The sequence below is a fragment of the Corvus brachyrhynchos genome, unplaced genomic scaffold (genome assembly GCF_000691975.1).
Source record: "Corvus brachyrhynchos isolate BGI_N302 unplaced genomic scaffold, ASM69197v1 scaffold281, whole genome shotgun sequence".
NCBI lineage: Eukaryota > Metazoa > Chordata > Aves > Passeriformes > Corvidae > Corvus > Corvus brachyrhynchos.
The window spans coordinates 1106438-1114497 of NW_008236509.1; the positions used below are offsets into that span (position 1 = coordinate 1106438).

The 8060-nt window shown below is 42.9% G+C and overlaps 1 protein-coding gene across 6 annotated transcripts in view; it reads left to right on the forward strand.

Annotated features, from left to right (window-relative positions):
• The first annotated feature begins 291 nt into the window (after window positions 1-291).
• Window positions 292-8060, forward strand: part of MICAL2 (microtubule associated monooxygenase, calponin and LIM domain containing 2) — a 107682-nt gene continuing 99913 nt past the window's right edge. The window contains exon 1 of one of the 6 annotated variants that reach the window (XM_017726308.1): window positions 292-487. The gene's annotated coding sequence lies outside the window, so the exon portion shown is untranslated. The remainder of the gene's footprint in view (window positions 488-8060) is intronic. The other 5 variants (XM_017726309.1, XM_017726310.1, XM_017726312.1 and 2 more) reach the window with 5 other exon arrangements.

The following is an 8060-nucleotide window of genomic DNA, read 5'->3' on the forward strand; positions in this document are numbered from 1 at the left end:
ATTGTCATCTTTGAGCTGTGAGATGCATTGGTGTGTGCAACCTCAGAGGGATCAGAAAAATAGGGCGTAGGCAAGAAAGGGGAGAAAGCCACCTGGTAATTGTGTTGGTAGCTGTTGCTAAAATCTGGGCTTTCTGTCTGGGAGTACAAGGAGGTTGTATTTACTGTATTTAACACCAGAAGTGCCTGTGCTTGTGCAGTCATACCGTCTGGCAGAGCTGGGTGGACTCTTCCCTCTGTGCCTGTAGTGCCTGTGAGCACAGGGTGTTTTCTCTCCCCACTCCAGCGCTTTGCAGACCCGGAGCAGTGAAGCCACGTTGGCAGTGGCCGTGCTGAACGTCCTTGTTGTGATCCTTGCCCCTGCCTGCCGGGCTCTGCCTTAAGCAGATTTACTCACCTGACCTCTTAACCCGCTGGAGATGATCAGACCTCTGCCAAAGAGCTGCCAGACGAGACGGGGTGACTCCGGAGCGGCCCTGCCAGGAAAGGTAAAAGGAGCAGGCACAGAAGAGCAGCTGCCCCAGCAGCCAGAAGATGGGCTGGAAGGGGCTTGTGCAGAGCTGTCAGCTTCTGTTTTTGGAAGGCAAGGGTGCTCTCTGCCTGGTGCTGCACTGACCTGAAAATACTGAGGTGAACTGTTCGTGTGTTGCCATACGCTGCCTGCCAAGATGCCTTGAGGAAATGGGCTCTGCAAAAGTTGATTCATAATTAGCTGATATGCTGGATATTAGGAATCCAGTGCACTTTCTTCCTAGCAACCTCTCTTAAACTCTGTTTATATATTCATTGGCAACATAAGGAGGGTTTGTAGCGGCCAACTCAACATCTCTAACTTGTACCTTTTCACAATTTTTCAGTCTTCTGTTATGCAAACCTATGGCATCTTTTGTCCAGTGAGGAAAACAGGATTCTAGAACTATTAGCTTGTCCTGTTAATCTCAGAAAACTAGGAATAAACTACTCTGGATGTCACTGACTTATACATTAAGGCATCTGGTAAGAAAACCCTTCGTTACCAAGGCTTTCCATGTTTTTCTCAGTGTTCTCTTGTGTTGCTCCCCCAGGCAGGGTACTGGTTGTGGTCTCTGGCAGGACTGGTGGTCAGCAAAGGGCAGAGGTGGAAGAGCCCCTGCTGTGTGTGGTGGAGGGAGGAGGAATTCTGATCGTGGAGGACAGATAAACCATCAAACAAAATACAGCAAAAGTTTCTCATGGAAGGCTGCACATCATTGGTGGCAGCAGGAGCGCTGGGATATGTGCTCACAAGGCAAATCCCTGTAATATTCCCTGGATCTGTGTGTGTGGTTTTAAATATGGCAGTTTGAGGTAGCAGGTTGATCTGGCTAGAGAGGAGCCCATTTTCCCCAGTCACAGACTGTGGTCTGTCTGATGGGCCCCGTTTAAAAGGAGTTCCCTGAAGTTGATAGCATCAGTGAAGAAGTCTGCTCAGTCTGGCTTTGGTACGAACATGAGAGCCCTGCCCAGCTGCACCAGGCACCAGGAGCAGCACCAAAGGGACTGGGATGTTCCCAGCCTGTGCTGGGATAATCTGTGTTGCACATGGGAGTTGCTGGAGGATTTGAATTTAATGTACTTCACAGTGCCCTGTGCTGGCAGGGGTAAAACCTCACAGGTTGTACCTTAAGGAAAGGGACTCACTCAGTGGTAGTTGCAGTCACTTCCAGACTTCTTTCATAAGGTTTTCTGATTTAGAAATGCATTGTGGAAATACCTGGCCTGGCATATGAGCTTTTTTTTTATGTTGCTGTGCCTTTTTTTCTTCTTCTCTTTTTTTTTGTCTGGCTACTGGTTTGAGAGTTTTCTTTTAGTAGTACCTGGCTGTAGTATGACTTGCACACAAAAGAAAGCACTGTTTCTTGAAATTTTTGCTTCCAGAGCTGATATAAGTACCCTTTAAACTTCACCTGAGATTTAGTTTTTATGTTGACTCAATTTTCTTTTTTCCCCCTTGATGGGGGTGAGCTCATAACATGCAAATTGTATCCTTCTGGACCTGGTGTGCCAGATGTCCAAAACTTTTTTTATGCAGTGTATCGCTTGCTTGATCTCTTTGGTAATCCAAGTAGCAGTTCCAAGCAGCTGGGGGGGGGAGGTGGGGAATAAAATATATTAAAAAAATCCCAGTCTTGGTAGAAAAGATGAGTTTCTGTGCTGTTTTCATGGGTTTATGACCGCTCAGAGCCTGTTTAGTGGGCTCCAAGGATGTCTTACTTTTGAAAGATGCTGCAACAAAGCCTGTTCTGTGCATATGGCTTTTGGGGCACTGGTTGTATTGGTATTTAATCACAGTGCTAATACAGTATTAGGACATTAGCCAGCTCCTTATTCCTAGTAAGCTAAACCTTGATAACTGGAGCATAGATAAAGATCTGGTTACACATTTCAGTGAAATAAAAGCAGTACTGTTTACCTGTCTGCAGAAGAGGGAGAAACCTCTGCTAATATGGAAACAGAATGAATTCCAAGCCAGCATTAGGTCTTGGGCTCAGTAACAAAATGGTTTTTTTAAAAAAAAATCGTATTTGTAAAGTGGAGAACTAAGCAGTATTTCTTTTTTAATAGTTTAGATTCACACATTTTTCTCTCCGTCCTTTTTGTGAAGGTCAGTTCTCTGTTTTCCTTCTTGGTGTCTCTAAATTGGGGAATACTAAAGCTGTTGGAACTATACATTAAGGAACTGTAATAGTGAAATACATCTTCATATCTTCAGTTGATCTGCTTTGTGTAGGCACGTTGGATGGATGGATTTTGGGTCTCCTGATCAGCAGTTGGATAAAAACTTCCAGTATTCTGACAGTTCCCATTCCCCAGTCCCTGCTCTTGGCAGAGCAGGCACAGTGAGGGAGGAGCATGGTGCCCAGGGGATCAGTGGTGCAGGCTCAGCTAAAGCAACACCAACTTGACCCAAGATGTTCCTGCAAACCACTTGCCTTCCTAAATTGTTGGTTTCTCTAACAAAGCCAGTTCTAATCAGCACCTTGGGCACTGGGCACTCTGTGAACCCAGAACCAGTTAATCCCTTCCCTTTCTGAAATTTACAGGCGGTTTGAGAGTTGGGGCACCAAAGCAGCTTTAGCTCTGTCTTGCTGTAGGAAGAAATGTGATGCCCCTTATCTACTCTGTCCTGAAAACACCACGCTCAAGTAAGCGCCATGTAGTCACACATGGCAGCATTTCAGGATCCCCAAACAGCTGTGGCTGCTCCACATAACCTCATGTCAATATATGGGAATGAACCGGCATCACTGCCTTAAAACTTCCTGGGTCTGTGTAACATACCTGTGATGTTTTTGCACTTACACAGGCTCAACTCTTTAAATGCACTGTTCACGTTGCCTTTCAGGTATGTGTGTTGATGCTTGCCACAGATGCATGATTTCACTAAGAAATTTTGACTCTTATGTACAGTAAAATGGATGTTAGGACTAGATGACAGTGATAAAAATTAGCTTTTTACAAAAAAATTGACATTTTCCTTTGTCGTGACACTTCAAAAGTGCTTGCATTCCTACAGTGTCTGCCCCCTTACATGCTATGAAATACAGGTACATGATAAAATTAAGTTTTCCAAATGAATGGATGACTAATGAAGAGCATGATGATAACATCTACATATTACAGTGCAGGTCATCCAGTTTGGTTGATGACTGGAAGCAAATGGACATTGTTGCATAAAACCTTCAATAGAGAAGGTACAACCACCTCTGTTGACAGGACTTACACAGAGAATTTAAACCTTAGGCTTCTGGAGCCAGGCTGTGTGATGGACAATTACTATCAAGAAGTGGTTTTTTTTGGTATTTCACAGATTCTGGTAAACTTCGCTGTGCTGGAGACGATGAATCATAATTTAATCCTGACTATATCTCAGCTTGCCTTATGAAAACAGTGATTCATGTGTCATCCCTCCTGTTGTTGGTTAATGATATTCTGCCCTCATTTGGATTTTTTTTTTGTTCCTTGATGGGACTGCTTCCTAACGTATTGCTCCCATGGGTCTTTTTTAAATTTTTTTTTTCTTTTTCCGGTGGATATCCCAAAACTAATGTTTCAGGATGTATTCTATAATTTGACTGTGTGGATTTTTCTGCAGCAGAAATGGATCCTGTTTTTGTAACTCTCTTGGCATCTTTATTTGTTTTTTGTTTTTTTTTTTATACTTTGTTTTTCTTCATTTTTTGGGAAGTCTGGGCAGAGGGAGGGTAGAAATTGGCCTGCACATTTTCTTCCAAAAATACTGTTTCTACTTTCAGAAACTATGTCTTTTCCAATCTCTTCTGGTAACTGTGGGTCCAGTTTACAAGGACAAAAAACATAACACAGATACAAAACTAACACAGTAGCTTTCTTTCTGTTTTTGTCTTTTCATGTAAATTCTCCTTGGAGCAGAGTTTGGTGTTTAAGCTAATCTTCTGGTTTCCCATCACCCTCTGGCTGACTTGTCTGGGTGCGGCTTCTCAGTTCTCCACTGTCATTCAATGGCTGGTTTTTGGTGGTGAATTGGCATTGCTGCAACCAAGGAACCTATCATTTACGACTCAGAACTGCTTTTGGGTTTCTTTGATTTTTTAACTTTGTGATTCCCATGGATTTCAGTGTGACTGATAACATTAATGTCCCAATAAAACACAGGAAGAACTGTGTGCTACCTTGTGTTAAAAAAAAAAAAAATAGTAATGGAGTGTGTTGATTCCTAAAAATGTGTGTGTATGCATATGAAATATTGCCCAGAACGTTTTGTTTCTTTGATCATTGGCAAAGCAATCCTGTCTGTGTTTTCAATGGATTAATCCTTACTACTGATCTGGAAGTCTGATGTCTGCAGATGAGGGCAGCTCTGCCAAATGAATTATTGTGGACTGGAGCCCTCAGGGTCTTGCAGCCCCAGTGCTGGCTGTTTATTCCTCTTGGGTAATTGCCACAGCCCTAGTAACCAGAGGGACACATGCTGGAGAGCAGAGATCTACAGATCCATGCTGGGAAAGATGATCTGAAACATACTCTTGAGAGCTCTTGGCACATATCTGTGAAAACTAACACTGGTGCTGTTCTTCTTCTCCCCCAAAACATAACCTGGAGTGTTTGCTTCAGCACAGCCATAATTTCATATTTTTGCTTCAAAAAACCCTGAACAAATATTAATTTCCTTTCTCACAGAAATCCTGAGGAGTAACAAAAGACAGTCTTGCTTTGGCATCCAGTGTTCTCTGAGGGCACTTTCCAGTGTCTCCAGCTGACGTTTTTGGGCAGCTCTCAGTTAGAAAAGCAGCATTGCTGCTCTTCTTTGCTCTCTGGGTTGGGAGTGATCACAGTAAGGGGACAGACAGGCTGTATCTGGGCATTGGGTGGCTTCAAGGAATCAACACTGGTGGCACTCTTTGTCGCTTGCTCCCTGCTGAGGTCCGCCAGAAATGTGATGGCTCCTCCAGGGCGCTCCCAGAGGCATTGGCAGTCCCACGTTGCTGTGTCAGTCCATGGCCTATCTCACTGCCCCATCCTTCTGGCTTATTCCTATTCTCAGAGTGCCATAAACCAACATTATTCCCATGATTGCTGACTAAGAGAGTCTGCTTTTTACTGCTTCATATGTTTGTTTTCTTTTATGGTGTATTTACATCTGTAATTATGTCCCCATGCATACAAAGGGAAAGCTGTACTAGAGGAGCTGCTGCCAAATGTGGCTCGGTTTTGTTGGTATAGCTGCATATATATACCAGGGGTTTTGCTGACAGAGCTCTGTCAGCTAGAGGGTACACTTTTTTTGGTGTTCCTCATGGTCACCGTTGCGCCATCCAAGTTTTCTCTGTGACCTGAGGGTGAGGAACAGAGAGGAGCACACAGGGCTGTGAGAAGAAGTGGGATGTTGAAGTTCCCACTGGCAGCTGGGCAGGAATGGTGCCAGAATTCCCTCTCCATCATCCCCTCGTGGTATCCATCCCTGATCAATGTGTCTGGCCCTGCCATCTCCCTGCTCCTGTGATTTTGGGAATGGAAAATAGGGTATTACTTGCCCTCCAAATTAGTCTGGCTTAGTGGCTACATTCCTATTGAAAGTAGAAAATCTTGTGCTGATCAAAAGACAACCAGCACTGCCTATTCTGTGATTAACTTTAATATCTACGCTGTTCCAACTTGTGAGCTTGAAATTATAAGTGTCACTATAGGAAAAGAAAGGCAGGAGTTTCAAAGGGCTAAAAGATTGTCCTTTTAATTGTTTTCACTGAGACTACTTCATAACATCTTTCTAGCTTAAATAACAGGTGCTTTTTCTTAAGAGGTATGCTTCCTTGTAGGCTGATGTTACCCTTATGGTATACTTTCTTCCTTTGTTCTTGTGATCCTAACCTAGGAAAACATCAGCATAAACTTTATACTGTTGTTTATATTGTGTTTCTGATCTACTACAACAGAGCTGAAAAATGTTCTTCCTTGTAACCAGTCTAAACAAGAGTCAGGTTTTAATATCTTGTTTATGCATAGCATTAACCCCAAATGACTGTGGCATAATCATCTACAGTTACCTTTGAAGATGTAGACTATATGAAAACTTGGGACTTTGCAGCAGAGCTTTTAGCAGCCCTGTAAAAAAAAGATTTTTAAGTACTTACTGTAATCCATGCACAGAATAATAGAGCTACAGACATTTCTCCTTAAAACCATTTGATTTGAAGGTTTAGAATTATAATTTCTACTGGTGTGGGTACAACAACATTGCTTTAAAATAAAAAAGAAAATTTCTTTATTTTACAGCTCATTCTTCAGAAATTATGGTATTTCTGATGAGTAGTTTGAGTATATACTGCACAAAAACGCCTGGAAAGCTACGTATTGTCATTCATTTGAAAAACCTGTGCCTTTGCTTTGCAAAATGAGCATCGAAGGGTTTTAGTGATGCTCACAGGACAGGACTTCTTGTGCAGGCAGGGGAGGGGTGTCACCCCTGTGGCTGCCAGTTTTCTGTTGGGATTTATCTGAAACCTGGGAAGTGCTGTGTCCTTGGCCCCACCAGTAGCTGGGGCAGAGGCCTGAGCTTCCATCCCTGGGATTGCACATGTGGATCCTGGGGCAGCACCCCATGCTTTCCCCATGCCAGCACTGTATGTTTCTGTGAATGGCGACACATGCAAGCTGCTGGCTTACGGGGCTGATCTCATTTTACTTGTCAGTGTCTTAGTGCATTCCCACAGTAAAGCTCCGATCAGGAACATCCAGAAACAAACTGGACTATTTTTAAAGCTTCCAGCTTTAAAATGTGTGGAATGTGACTCAGTCTGTGTGGCAGATAAAATCCTACAGATAGGTCATTTTATTTTATGCTTCCTGTGAACATATCTAAAATATTCACTGCCAAGCCTCAGTGTACTCGTGCACATGTTTCCAGCTGTATTTTATCATGGATGCTTGCAGCTGCAGCAGGTTAAATGGGCACAGCAGCCCTGGTTGGAAGGCCTGTGTTTGAAATGTCTCATATAACCACTGCAAAACAAGCTGATAGTGTGCACGGTAACCTTGTAAGTTCATAGGCACAGAGTGTCGCAGTAGGAGCTGTTTTGAATTCCATACTTGGCCCGAAAAGTTATTTTGCAGGAGTTCTGTGGAAGTCAGCTTTTTATAAAAATACAGAAGAGTAATCTGGCTGTTTACAGAGACAGTTGGAGAGGCTTTGTTCAGAGGCAGCTTCCCTTCACTGATGTTTCTGGTAGGACTGTGCATCTTAAGGAATGTGTTGTCTGTCTGTCACCAGCACTAAACAAGTATTTCAGACCAACGTGCTTTTAAAGTAGTTTTATGAGCAAAGCAAATGAGAACGTCACTTGTCACCAGAATCACATATAATTTTTTTTTCCTTTTATGTCATTTTTAGGAAAACATGCAAAGAAACCAAACCATCAAAAAGCTGTGTTTCCTCCAGATAGAAATGTTTACATTTAAAATAGTCTCCACCAAAAAAAAGTGCATCACAGTAGAAACTAAGCTGAAAAACTCAGAAGGTCCTGCAACATGGCCAGTTTCACTTGCAAACTTCATTTTTTGTTGTGG